The 14,380-nt window shown below is 49.5% G+C and overlaps 2 long non-coding RNA genes across 2 annotated transcripts in view; both read left to right on the plus strand.

Annotated features, from left to right (window-relative positions):
- Positions 1–2,872: 2,872 nt before the first annotated feature.
- LOC136294562 (uncharacterized) lies at positions 2,873–6,168 on the plus strand. Its single transcript, XR_010722451.1, has 3 exons — positions 2,873–3,208; positions 5,772–5,886; positions 6,023–6,168. It is a non-coding gene; the product is annotated as an uncharacterized lncRNA (long non-coding RNA).
- Positions 6,169–6,206: 38 nt separating this feature from the next.
- The window catches only part of LOC136294561 (uncharacterized), a 39,487-nt gene continuing 31,313 nt past the window's right edge, over positions 6,207–14,380 (plus strand). Inside the window, exon 1 of the long non-coding RNA XR_010722450.1 lies at positions 6,207–6,345. This is a non-coding gene — a long non-coding RNA (uncharacterized lncRNA). The remainder of the gene's footprint in view (positions 6,346–14,380) is intronic.

Raw genomic sequence — 14,380 nt, forward strand, 5'->3', positions numbered from 1 at the left:
GCGGGTGCGGGACGGGCCGGCCGGGCCGAGAACGCCCCCGCTCAGCTTCCGCCCAGAGCGGCTCGGGGCCGGGGAAGCGGGACCGGCGGAGCGGCAGTCCCCGGCCGGGATGGGCGGCGGCTGCCGGGAGACAAAAGGCCGGCGCGTGTCCGCCTCTGCGGCAGCGCGGGGTGCGCGGCCGCTCCCCCTCCCCGGGCCGCCTGCGGCAGGGACTGGGTCCGCCGCCTGACCGCAGCCCAGCCACCCTCCCCGCCTCGCTGCGGCTCCGGGAAAAGACCGTCCTGTGTGAACGGCGATAGCGGCCGTGCGCGCCGGGCAGCGCGGCGCAGGCAGCCTGCGGGAGCAGACGGCTGCGGTGCTGGCCTCCCCGAGCACAGTGTTAACCCCGGGCAGGAAGCGGAGAGAGGATATTAGAGCGGGATCCTTACAAACCCGTGTGTAGGTGCGATGGGGAAAAGAAAGGGAGCGGCCAGCTTTTATTAGGCAAAGAATCTCCTGAATTCTAAGTAGCAAACCCCTAACTAGATCGCCGTAGCAGTGAGCTCGTTGGGTTTTCTTCTCTGGCACAGCATTTTGTTCGTTACCGTGTAAGCGGTGCCGATGCGTGCGGAGGCAGGGCAGAGCGTGACTGCCGCACTGGCACCGGGCGGTGCCCAAAGTTCCCGCTGTCCCGGCAGGAGCAGGAAGCATCCCTTAGGGTTGGGGGGCCGAGGGGCTGAGGCGGAGGGAGGGGCTGCTGCCGCGCTCCCTCCTCGCAGCCGCCGCCGCAGCCCGCCTGGCTTTCCGTGAGGTCTCCCTGGGATAGGGAGTGAGAGAAGCAAACTCTCAAGTTGTGCCCGAAGAAAAGTTGCCCGACTGGAGAAGTCGGGGGGATCCTGAGTGTCGACACCTGCTCCATCCTGTTTGGTGCTGGGTTCTTCTGCTTTTTCTGCAAACCCAGGGGAAGGGCAATGTTTGACTAGGAAGCTTGCCGTAGTCTTATGGAGACAAGGGGAGAAAGAAAACCACACGTCTTCAGAGTGGCACGTCGCCTTGTTTAGTCTTCTCGTCTCCTGGCCAGGGTTGGAATGGAGGCTGAGGACGGCCTGAGCAGTGCTGGTGCCGGATTTCCCCACTCGTAGCCCCTCCTAAAGAAAACACGTCTGAGTCCTCGTGGTGAAGAACCAAACCCAACGAAAGTTGGATCTTTTTCGAAGAGGGGCCCGGGGGCGCCGAGCCCGTCCGCAGAGCTCTCGACAGCGGCGGAGCTCTCGCCGCAGCTGGGACTTGACCTGCAGAGGGCAATAGTTGGACGCAAATGCCAACAAAGGCAGCGGGGCTCGTTGGCTCGGCGCCGCGGCCGGGACCCGTGAATGCTGTGTAGGTAGGCAGCAGTGCTTAATTAATGTATATTGAAACAAAAGATCGGGCAAAGTGTTTGATTTGTCTCTAGGCTACGTTTTCAAGGCTAATCTAATTCATAAATGCTAGATTTATTTTAAAGATATTAACACAAACTTCCAGGAGAATCATGGGGTTGACTCCAGAATTACCCTAAAACGATAATTGTTTACCGGAACGTTTACATTCGGCTGCTTGGATTCGTATTATTGGCGTTATTATTCTTTGCGACTCAGACAGGAGAGGTGGAAACGAAGGGGAACTTTCCTAATTGTAGTAGCGATTGTCAGGGCGACCGCGCAGACTTTGTAGGAGGAGGCGGCGGGCGGCCGGCGCCCTGCGCGGCGGAGAGGGGCCATTGTCTGCGGGGCCGGGCCGCCGCTCAGCACCGGGCGGGCGGACAGCTCCGGCCCGGCCCTGCCCGCAGCCTCCGCCTCCGCCCGCGCTTGGGGCGGACGGATGGGAACTCGCCTTCGCTTGCCCTAGCGGTCCTTCTCCCCGCTGGCAACGGATTCATCAGGGAGTGGAAAAGAGCATCCCGACGGGCGCACTTTGTCTCCCCGTCGGTGTGTGTAGACGCGGCTGCCGTAGGCGTCTGTGGCTTGTGTACATACATGGCTTTAATAATTACACATGAGGCTCTATAACCTCATAATTCAGGAAAGGCTAGAAAACGCGACCAAATTGGAGTGTTGGCAGCAGGGGTGATTGCAGATCTGGATGAATACTCCGACTCTTCACAACTCGCCGCCCCCTTCCTTCCTCTCCCCCCCCCCCCCCCCCCTATTTATCTGAGATTATGTCAAATTTCAGTGATCGGAAATGTCTTGCCCAAGCGCCATTCCCGCTGGAAAAAGTCAAAAGGGTTCCTGGCATTAAAACGACCTTGCGTCATTCCTGATGAAATTAGCAGAGCTACTTGTTTAGAGCTTTGCTAAGGATGCACTTTGGTTACAGTAAGAAGTAAGAAATGTGGGGTTTAACCCCCCCCCTTTTGAGCAGGATCCGTCTGCTTTCACTGGCTGCAAAGCCTGAGACCAGCACTTGAAAGCGCCTTAGACCCGCAGTCCATTTTTCACTTGTCTTTAAGTGCAAGCGATGGGAATTGCTAACCTCGGCTAAGAAAATTTCATTTTCCCCATCCTGCTAAACGGTTCTGGTCGACATATGTTTGTTATCAGAGAGAGGTGCTATGAACACAGAGCCATTTTCTTAGCAGCTCTTTGACTCTGTGTTACCATAGTCCCACACGGCATTGGTCCTTTCCCGTTGGGAAGTCATGAATAAGAGACTATGAAGCTTGCACGTCAGATCTTCCTCAATTAATCCACCATTAGCATGTTCGGGATCCTCTACTGGATGGTTAACAGCAGCTTTGGTAACTGTATGCTGTCCATACCCAATTATGCTCTGCTAAAAATGAACTCTGCAGAACAACCTTCCTGAGCTGTCAGTGTCTCCCGTTTTCCTATTTTAACGCTTGTGTGTAGTGGCAGGCGACAGATGGTGTAGATCAGATCGATTTGATTGCATTAGGCGATTTTTTTTTTCCTCCTCTCCCCCCCGACTTCTTTTCTGGAAGCCCACATTCATCTGAGAGGCGATCGCCGGGGACATGGGAAGCAAGAGCAGCCGCCGATGTGTGAAAGCAACGAGACATGGCCAGCCAGAGGCGCCGGGGTCCCTTCACGGGGTTTGTTAACATGGTAATCCGGCACCAGGAGAGAAAGCTGCTTTCTGCTGCCCAGAGCCCATTCCCCATCACACATCAGATGACTCCCTGGCTTTACACACAGTTGGAGTTCTGCTCGAAACCTGGATTTAAAGGGTAAGCGCTTCAATAGAGGTGGATTTCTGGCGGTTACTCGGGTAGGTGGCAAAAGGAGCGATCTTCCAGCGATTTTAAAAAGAGGTTCCCTTTGAGCGGGCATGAATATTTTCTTCTTTCTTCCTTTTTATTTTTTTCTTTTTTTTTTTTCCTGTGCCCCCTCCCCTTTCACCAGCGACCACCCTAATTCAGAGCAATTTCTCACACGGAAAGACATCGTGCCTCTCTATTGACGGAGGGGATCAATATTCTCCCCCTCTGAAATTTGCTTTTCGTGGAGAGCCCGAGCTCTGTTCAGAGCTCCGCTCCTGATAGCTTAATTGTTTAATTCCCTCCATCCGATCCCCTCCCTTCCGTGTGTGTGTGTGCGGTGTGCGCGTCCCCCTCCGCGGGCACGGCGGAGGAGGCGGAGGTGCCCCCCGGGGCCCTTCCCCGGCCCCGCCGGGCTGGCGCTCCGGCACCCGGGCTCTTTCGGCGCGGAGCGGGGCGGCAGCGCCGATAAACATGGCTTTCCGGAGCCGGTGAACAAAGGTATTTAGTGCCGCGGCGCGCCGCCACGGGCACCTCCCGCACGGCGCGGAGAAGGTGCGAGGCGCGCAGCGCGGCGGGGGCTCGCTCCCCCGGTGCCCGAGGGCGTGCGGCCGGCCGGGAGCGCCGGGGCCGGGGCTGGGGCGGGCGGGGGCAGCGGCGCGGGGCTGGCAGGGCCCCGGCGGCGGCGGCGGCGGCGGCCCCGGGAGCGGCGCGGCGGCCGGCACTCGGCGCTGTCCGTCGCCGCGGGTGCTGAGGGGCCCGCGGGCGGGGGGTGCGGCGGGCCGGGCCGGTGCGGGGCGGTGGCGGCGGGGCTGGGCACGGGAAGTTTCGGCAGACGCTGTATTGGCGGGGAGTAGTGGGGGGGCTGCTGCTCGGGGAGGGGAAGGGCAGTGTCAGATGGACACAGCGAGAACAGAACTGGCGCCGCGCGGGGCTGCTCTTCCCCGAGAATCGCATTCTTTAATATTAAAAAAAAAAAAAAAAAAAAAAAAAAAAAACACCACCAAAACAAACACCAAAAAAACCAACCCTACGCAAAGTTTGGATTTCTGCCTAATTCTCGATGCATTTGTGGAGCGCCTCCCAGTTTAGGACAATATCGGTCTAGGGTATCAGTATAGAGTGTTTTCGCCACGACTCGGTGCATTTCACTTTTTCAAACGGCTTTTGTTCAAGTTGAAGGAAACCCACTGCATCAGTTATTTGAGTTCCAACGCCAGCTAATGGGGTTACAGCCTTCAGTTTCACAGCGGGGAAAAATTACAGTGTTTGTTATTTACTTTCCAGCTGCCATTTAGAATATGACTTGAAAGCTTGCAGTGTTAGAGGATACAGGAAATTACACCTAAAATGAGATTAAAATAGAGGAGAGTGTGTTGGAAATATTTTTTAATTATTTAAGGTAATGTAGCTATCAAAGTATTTTTTTCTCTTTCTCTCTTTGTTTTTCTCATTTCTTTCAAATTCAAGCAAGAGTCTGTGATACAAAACAAATGCTGTCTTCTCGTATGTTTTCATAGGAAGCATAGTGGTAATACGTCAGCGGAGGCAAGGGCTCATGTTAAGGAAGAAATCTGTAGAAAAAGCAGGCATCTTGTATTAATTTCAGTTGGAATCTAATCAACAAGCTGGTCAGTCACCGAGTGCAGTTGATAATGAGAGCTCTGTGTGCTGCATAATTACTCATGGCTGAAGAAGTGCGGAGTACCCCTGCTCTGCGCGGGTTCGGACCGTGCGGTGCAAATTTCATTGCCCCCTCCCCACCACTCACACGGAAGCTGTTCTTAGCATCAGGAGCCGGGGAGAAATAGCACGGAGAAGTTCCTTAGCGCTAGGCGAAGTGTGCTGTGCCATGACGTTGCAGAGATCCTTTCTATTTAGTTGGCGAACAATAAACGTTTATTATCACCGCGGCAGATCATCAGACAAAGCTTCCCCCTCCCGCCTCCCCCAGGCACGAGCGCTGCTGATAAGGGAACTGCTCCGGGTGACAGGCAGAGCCGCAGGCGCCATTCGGAAATAACTTCTTTTATTATTGTTATTTTTTTTCCCCGGTTCGGCTTTAGCAGACCTTGGCAGGGCGGCGGCAGGTGTCAGGGCGGAGGTGCGCTGCCGCTGCCCCCGCCCGCCGCCGCGGAGCCGCCTGCCCGGCTCGGCGCCTCGCAGCCGCCGGGCTCCTCCGTTCGGGCACACGCGGGGAGCGGAGTGCGCTGAATTTGTACTTTGAAGCCTTTTTCGCCTTAGATTTTTATGGCGTTAGGAGGCCTGACAGAGGAGCGCCTCTGCTGAGATCGGAGCCTTTGCTATTTTTTTTCTTTGATTTTTTTTTTTCCTCTCCATCGCTTTCCTTTCCTCCCTCCCTCCTCTTGGTAGCACATCGAGTCAGTGTGATTCAGGACTTGTAAAATGCATTTCCAAAGCCCAGATGAAAAGTCTCTCAGGCGCGTCTGCTGCTTTATCGGAGCTTTCCCAAGCCCACCTATGCAAACAGATTTGTAATATTTGTGTGCTTAACCGTGCATCTCTTTTACAGGAATCTGTTGCTGCGTATGACATCTCTTGCAAGCTCCCAGAGAGAATTGATGGAGCATACAGCTAGGGAATAGGATACCAGAGAAGCACAGAGGAAGAATTCAAGCAATCACCAGGTAAACTCAGCCTTACTTTGATTTATTTCCTTTCACCTCGCCTGCAAGCTCTTGCCCACTCCAGTAAGGGAGCAGGAGAGCAGAGGGACTGTACGTGTGTGTATTAAATGCCTACTCCTCTCGCTCGCTTCCACAGGATGGGAAGGTTCTGCGTCCACTGGATATGGGACAAGATCACCCGGCAACCCTTGTGGATTCTCCTTCTTCTAGAGGCGAATTATAGTTATGGATTTATTGTCCCGGTGCAGCACTTCCACCACCACCACCAGCAGCAGCAGCAACAGCAGCAGCTTTCTGACTCTCTTCGGTGACGGGTATTCTTGGGTGGATAATACGGATTACGTTGTTATTGCTTAAGAATACGCGTAGTCGAGGAGAGTACCGGCGGCGGGCAGGCAGGCAGGCAGCGCGACCGCCCCCAGCCCACCAGCTGGCTCCTCACCTCCTCTAGTTGCCAAGGTAGCACCTTTTCCATCTTTTCCTACGCTTTGCAATGTTTCATTCTGTGTCTCTGCCCGGGCGGGGGGAGCTCGAGCGCCCTGTCTCTTGCGGAGGGGGGTGCCCGGTGTGTGTGTGTGCGTGGGAGCGAGCCCAGGGCTGGGGAGGGCCGTGGCAGGGCTGGCCAAGCCCCTCGGCGCAGGGTGCCCGGGGGAGCCAGGGCCGCTGCGGGCTGCGGCCGGGCGGGCAGCGCTCTTTAGGCTCCGCCGGGGCCCGGGGAAGGCTCTCGCCCCGTCCGGGCAGCCCCGGTGCCCCGGCACTCGGTCGGCAGACCCCAGTCCGCTCCGTCCGCGGCCCCTCGCCTCTCTCCGGCGTGGGGCGCGGATGGGGGAACCGAGGCGGCCGGCCTCGCCTGCCGGGGGTCCCTCCCACCGGGACGCGGAGTGCCCGCAGGGCCGCGGCGGCCCCGGCTCCGTCCGCCGCCCCGGCAGGGCCCGGGCTGCCGCCCCGCCGGCGGTCACGGCCCCGCGCCCGCAGCAGCCGAGCCGTGCGGGGCCGGGGGTGCCCGCGGGCGGGGAGGTGCCGAGCACCCCGTGCCAGCGAGGCGAGGGACACCCCGCACGGCCGCAGGGCGCCCGACGCCCGGGGAAGCCCCTCTTCCCCGGCTGCCGAGGGCTTCGGCCGTCCAGGGGACCGCTCCTGGGGAGCAGTTTGAGGCCGGTTGCTTTCAATGAAAGCAATGCCTCTCTTGGTCTTTTATCCTCACCCTGCAACCTGGTGAGGGCAGGATTAAGAATCCGCCTTCACACCAGCTCCAGGCCAGCAGTGTTTTCCAAGCATCTGAGGCCCCAGATTGAGACACATGCTCAGGGCAAGAGCTGATGGGTTTTCTCCCTTCTGCAGCTCACGTAGTGCCTTATTCTTGCCCTTTCCAAGAGCTCAGGACTCCCCAAATGCTACTTGCAGCTGGACAGGTGGGAGACACAACTAAGGGAGTGTTGATTCCCATAACTGGCCAAGACATGCCTCATCGCTTTAACACAGAAAAAGTGCACCTGTCCTTCTCTCCAATCTCAGCAACAAGGCACAGGATTTGGTTAAAACCTGATCGGTCTTTCAGATGGTGTGCTTAGGAAAATCCAGGCATAGTGTTCATAGTTCCAGTCTTTTTTTCCCTGCTCCTCTGCCCACAAGCCTGGCAGAGAAAAGGAGCAGGGTGTGATCATCCCCGTGTTTTGCCATTCAAGGCCTCTCCACATGCCCATATGATCCCAGGTCTTGTTGCCATGTAGTCACAATTGTGAGACCAGATTTCAGCCCTAAGTGATTTAGATCAGAAGCCATTTTAAAGGAAGACCAGGAATCCTGTGATAAGACAGCCTTTTTGAATGCATTCTTCCCCAACCTCAGCTATGATGGGGCTAGGAATGATTTTTAATGTGGACAAGACAGACGTGGGGTGATCATTGAGAGCGCAAGGTGGGCTGATGGAGAATGTCTCTCTCTCTGTCTCTTGCTTAGTGATTGAAAGGCTGTCGATGTTCTACTTAATAATTTCCAACAACTGCCAAAGCAATCTTAGTCTGTTGCCTTTAGTAGTGAGTGGAGTGCTCGCTGTAACACAGACGTGTGGATCTGTTATTCTTTAGACACATCTTTGATGCTAGCACTCTGATCCTTGTGTTTCTCTAATACCACTTGAAAGCAGATTTTTTTCCTTGTAGTTTAGTATGTTCAACAGCCTCAGAAATAATGTTAAATTATGCTTTAAAAAGACATGATCAGCTGCTAAATCAGTCAGTTGAGCACCGTAACACAGTCACATTCACAAGTGCTGCAGGATCAGCGATGGAAACATTATTTTAAAATCCAGGTTTGTATTGCAAACCTCTCTCTGGTCAGAGCTTTTAGGTGACATTTTCCCTTGAGTCATGACTTAGAATATTATTAAGAGTTCCCATTTCATTACATAAAGGGTGTGGATTTGTTTGCTCTTTGCTTGGTTGAGTACCTTGTGTAGTATGTATTGAACTGGCACCCATAAATACAAGCTTAGCAAATGGTTCTCTATACTTGGTGTCTTCTAGTTGCTTTCTGTAAAGCATGATGAGATGGTTTTGCTGAATAATGCCTTAATGACAGGGCTGATGCATTTTTAATGCATGTACTCTTTGTCATTGTCAAAATTAACATTTTGATGATTGTAGATTTCTCTAAAATCTTTTGGGAATTGCTATTCTATTTGGGTAAAAGAGTGGAAGTGTAAGATCCGACTGGAGAAATACTGGATATGCTCACCAAAATGATTCTAGATTATTGTGTAAATGCTCAGTGTGGACTCTTGGATGATGTTTCCCAATAGCATGATCTCAGAGAGACTCCCCCCATATATTAGCAACTCCAGGGGTCTGTCACATACGTATATTGAAGGACAGACAGGGTAATTTCTGAACAACAGACCTCTAAGTAGTGACTATTCATACTATGGGTCTTATCCTGGCAATGCACGTAGCTTCCACAGGACTGCTCAGGAAAGCAAACTTGCTCATGTTCAATCCAAAATATTTAGGGCCAAATCCTACTATCCAAAGCAATAGCAAACTCCCAATTGATTTCGCTGTGGGAAAGATTAGACCCCTAGTGAAAGGGATTTTTCATAATGCTACACTTCCTACTTTGCTTTAGAAATTGCAAATCCTGTGTGCTAAAAAATAACTCTAAAACCTCTCTGCCTCTAGTAGTCTAATGATATTTCATTAACGGCAAAAATTACACTAAAAGTTTACAGTGGAACATACTAAGAAATTACGCTATAAATAAGGAGGTTTAATTGTACCAGTATGAGCATTTCCTAAGACATTTTAGGATGAGGTTTGTGGCAGCACCAAGTGTGCATTAACAGCTATTTTGGTGAGGGCATATGTAATTAGTTCAGAATGCTAAATTTCTGTTTTAAAACGGGTTTTTTTAATCTGCGTCCCGGTAGAAAATTAAATTTAAAAATTACCCCAAAAATAATTACTTGAACTTAGCCTTGTCTTTAGAGGCCATAATCCTATGAAGATTTATATCTCTGGGTAATTTTCTCTGCTGGAGTAGCCTCGAAGGCTGCTGCCATAGGTAAGTCTTTGTCACGCCAGGGCCCCAGAGCGGCACGGGCGGTTGATGGCAGAGCAGACACTGGTGTGGCAGCAGCCCTGGTGCAGCATAGGTGATACTGGCTGTCGTCCGCCCTGCTCAGCCCTTCCCAGAGTGGAGAGCTGCCCAAAGGGCTCTGTCCCTGAGCACAGCGGGCACATCGTGCCCTGCGGCGGGAGTGGGAGAACAAAGAGTAGTTTTGGGCCCTACTGTCCTGTGCAGGCAGGGGCACAGCCTTGCCTGGGTCTGCCCATAGCATGAAGCATTTCTCTGCTTAGCAGTACCCTAAATTAAGTGGTAGGGACTGCCATTGGATTTCAGGTGCTCTTTCAAAAAATATTTAAAACTACAACCCTTACATATGTATATATCCCTGAATGGAATAAATATACGTGTATACACACAGGCACCGCTCTCTGAAGTGAGGCTAGAGCAGAGTAGAAAATCCTCATTCTCCCAGACCTGACAGAGGCACAAGAGCCACTCACCTCAGCAGGGGCCGTGCTGTTGCAGTGCGTATTTATGACCTGTGTTACGATTCCTCTTGCTGCTGCAAATTTGCCTAAAATAAATGCCCACCCTGTTGCATATAGATGTGTACAGCTATGCACATGTTTTTACTTCATGCTTTTAAGACTACATATGATTTTGAGGGGACTGTAAGTTTTCTTCCCATAACAAGTTATTGTCTTTCGTGTCATTTTAGGCAGCTTCTAGTGTTCATAGGGTTTTCTTGAGGAAAATGAAAACAGTAATATCTGTACATCCACACAACACATACTTTGCAGCTGTAAGAATAAGCTAACCAGCCTTTTCCTCTGCCTTTTTACATCACACTAGTCATAATGTACGCAACTGGATTTTTATGAGCTTTTTGAAATAAATCACGTCTTTATGTACACAAAAGGCTTTTTCTTCTCTTCCTTTTAATAGATTACTATTTTTCTGAAAAGCATCGCCCCCAGGTATTACCCGTAGCTGTTATGACATCTCACCATTTAGTGTTGTAAAGGTAAATCATAACACTCATTATTAAGAGCCATAAATTTTTACCAGAAACATCATCTACCTCCTGAAAGCTTTAATGGTAGAAACATTTCCTGGGCTAACGCCCATGATGATTACATGCTTTTTATTGCTAGCATTTAGTATCCAAATTGCTCAAAAATCAAAGGACTTGATTATCACATACCTGCAATGCATAGAGCTATTTATAAATGTTGGCTCGATAATAACAATGACTCAAAAGAAATTTAAATGACGGGCCAAAAATAAGTAGTCTAAAAGTGAAAAAAACAAGCCAGAATTCATAGAGGTGATGGAAAGAGTCTGACTGCAAAGGACAGAGAGCATCCTGAGGAAGGTAAAGAGAAGAGTCTAGGAGGTGATGGTAGAAAGTAGATGTGACCCAGCTTTTCAGAGTTAGAGAGCAGAGAAGAGGTGAGGCCCCAGGGACTGTAAGTGAGGAGGCATCGCAATGTGGCGCTAGAAGTATGCACCAAAAGTGTTGAAACCAGGGCTGGAATATCACACAAGTTTGGTAGTTTGCTTCCTGGAAAAGCAGTATCTAGTTATAAGCAGCCAACAAAAAATTCCGTGAAATATTCCAGAAACTAGAGCGGGTCGATTGATTGGAAAAATAAGAGCCTTGAATATATGGCTGAAAGGTGGTTTATATATGTTTTTATATGTACACACACACACATATATATGACTATGCATACCTAGCCAAAATTACATAATAATGGCCGTATAGATAAATGAAATGAGTATCCTGCTTTTGAAATCGTTCTCCTGCAGAAACCAGTGGGAATTTTCCATTGATTTCAGGGGGTTCAGAATTTCTCTTGTCTGCAGGAAAGCAGTGTAGCCTGGTGTGTGCAAATAGACCTAGAAGCTATGTACGGAGAAAATGCAGCATGGCTATCAAGAAGCATTTCTTTCCAGTGAATCCAAGACCCCTCTAGCCAGTGGGGATGATATAAAGCAACAGAGCAATCTCCAGGCAGGAAAGCCCTTGCCTGGGAGGTATAAAATTAACTTGGCCAAGACACAGCAAGCAGTAGTCACCCTAGGAGGACTGGAGAGCCATCTGGGGAGGCCTCCATGCCTCTGACTATTGCAACACAACTCCATGGAGCTGAAATGGCTCCAATAATTTCTCCACACTTTATACCACTAGAAAGAAACGGCTAGGCCCACAAGAGGTAACTTACACTTTCCAAACTACGCAAGAGTATTCCAGATTAAGTAGCTCTTTTTTCTGTTTTGGGGTCACTTGTCACCACCGTGTTGCTCTGTATCAGCTCATCTGAGTTGCATGCAGTGTACACTCCTTCCACATTATTGCATGAGGCATGAAATGTTGGAAAAATATAGCTGACTTTAATATTAACAACTGCTGATTCATAACCTTGTTTGTAATATTAGCAGTTCCCTTACTAAACTGGGACAATACCACAAAGTTTATTAATGATCACAGGTCAAGCCAATCTTTTAAATCATTGGAAATCAAAGATAAAGTGATCAACATGGGGCTGGTCTTCTCTAATTGGAGAAAGAGGAACATTCTGAACCAGAACAGTACAGCATGCAATTGTGCAGCCTGTTACCAAAAAAAGAACCATCTCACTGCATCTTACAGAGTCATTTACATAGATAATGTAGATTTCATATGACTACTTTTAGATTATCTGATAGTACTAGCTGTGCAAATATTCACATTCTCCTAACAAGACGCTGATAAAAAAATCAAAAAGGCATCACTAATTACTGCATTATTAAGGATTTATTTTATTTCTTTAATTTAGGTGTTATTTCTTTAATAGTAAGAGCAGGGAGGCTTGATGCACTAATGCTTTCCATGATCTGGAAACTCTTCCTTTAACAATCATTCTTCAGGAGATAACTTACCTGGTTACTTCAAGAAGATGCACTTCGTATTACCTCTTCATCAATTTGCCATGATACATTCTTCTGTTTTACAGTTTATTACTTGCTGTTTTACTGGAGCAACACTTATTAAAGTCTTGATGCTCTGGTTGTTAAAAATGACCACAGTGATAAAAAATGTTTCTTGTTCCCCTACTTTCCTCCGCTGCCTTGCTGTCCTGCCTCCTGTTTACAATAGATGCAAAAGATTTGAGGGGATGGAATGGATTTTCTTTCTCAATATTTTTTATTTTAGAAATGTCAGGATCATGTAGTTTTGTTTTTTTTTTTTTCTGAAGGTCTTGAACTATAGAGGAGAGCAGTGGAAACTTTCTCAGACCTCAGCTTAAGAGGTTGTGATCTTTCCATTTATAAGAAAGAGACCTTTTTCCCTACATGTTTGCCAGGGTTTGAGTTATGCAGAACACAATAACAAAATTACTTTCAAGGTTTCAGTATCATCCTTTTTGTTTTGACTGCTCATTGATCTTTGTTGTGTTATGACATCATGTGACTGTCCCTTCATGTGTTTCACATGTGATAACATAAATCCATTTGCCTTCAGTTGTTCAAAGAGCCCCTTGATGAGAACTGGATCAGCAAGTCCTGCCCTAGGAAGCAAGAGCCAAACCCACTCCCTTTTGCTCTTCTTGTTTAGATGCTTGTCACTTCTGTCTGTGTAAATTCTTACCAGCAAAGAAGGCAGGACCAGTCCAGACCCTTGGTTAGAGATGAACATAGACATGTTTAGTTTTCTTTTGCTGGAACTGCAGTGAGGCAGTGCTGCTCACTCTGCTCCAGCCTCCCTGGTAGAGAGAAAGGAAAAACTCCAGCAAGGGAAAGGATGCTGAATGGGCATGATGAGAAATCCAAGGAAAACAAATAAATCAATCAATCCACACACGCAATACCTAGCTAGAGTCTTCAGGTTTTATTTTTTATCAAATGCAACTCTATTTTAAGTATTCCACATTTCTTGAATGCAAAACTTAAACATGTGCCCTGCAGAGAGGCTCAGGACAATAGCTCTGCTTTCTCTAATAAAATCTCTCGTCTGAGATTAACTCTGGAGCTAGCAGTGAGGTCAGTGTTTCATTTCATATAAGTCAGCTCATGCTGACAAGGGTCTGGCCTTCTTAGTGATGGGCCGTTTGCTGCTCAGAAGTGTGAGGAATGGCTTTCTGAAATATCGATAGCTCGCCTTCGCTGGAGTTCATGATCAAATTAGCTGGCAAATATCAATGTGCTACAGCCAGACTGCAGGGCTGAGAGGCTCAGGCTTGGGCCAGCCACTGAGGTCTGCTACCTAAATCAGAGTCTAACTCTTCCATTAGTGTAAATCGGTGGTTTATAACGATGTCAAATGAGATTTGTGTCAGAGTAGCCCAGACTACAACCTGGTCTTGGGATTTGAAAAGGAACAGAAAAATTAGGCTGCAACCATTAGAATTCTTTTTTCATTTGGTTTTGTTGTGCATGTTTGTAAGTGTGCCTATACACACCTGCATTTTGTTCCCATGGACTTGTGGCCATGTGGCTGCCATTTAACATGGACCTAAGAGCACAGAATCTTCCTCCTGGTGTGGTTTGATTGACATGTGCAGACATCTCACATAAAGGCTCTGGGATCCCGCTTTTCATCCATAAAAGGAAAGCAGGCAAGCTTCATCCCTGGCTAAACCCTTTGCACAATATACATCAATAATGAGGCAGCATCTATTTATACATTGCTCACTGGAAATGACTGAATTCAGACAGAAGTTGGTGAGGCAGCCTGAGCTCCACCAGCCTCCATGGAGTCTATTGTTAGTACCCAGGATGACTCCTCAGGCAAATGGGGAAGAGAGGCACGATTTGGAGCCTACCATGCCACGGGAGGAATACCAGCTTCCACACTTGGCAGGCGGTGTCTCCTCTCAGAGAATGCCTTTGCTGGCTCTGCCAGAACCCAGCAGTCATGGAGGAGGAATGCAGGAGAAATGGTCAC

This window comes from Chamaea fasciata, unplaced genomic scaffold, assembly GCF_029207755.1.
Source record: "Chamaea fasciata isolate MVZ Bird 193981 ecotype frontalis unplaced genomic scaffold, bChaFas1.0.hap1 SCAF_10, whole genome shotgun sequence".
NCBI classification, from domain to species: domain Eukaryota; kingdom Metazoa; phylum Chordata; class Aves; order Passeriformes; family Sylviidae; genus Chamaea; species Chamaea fasciata.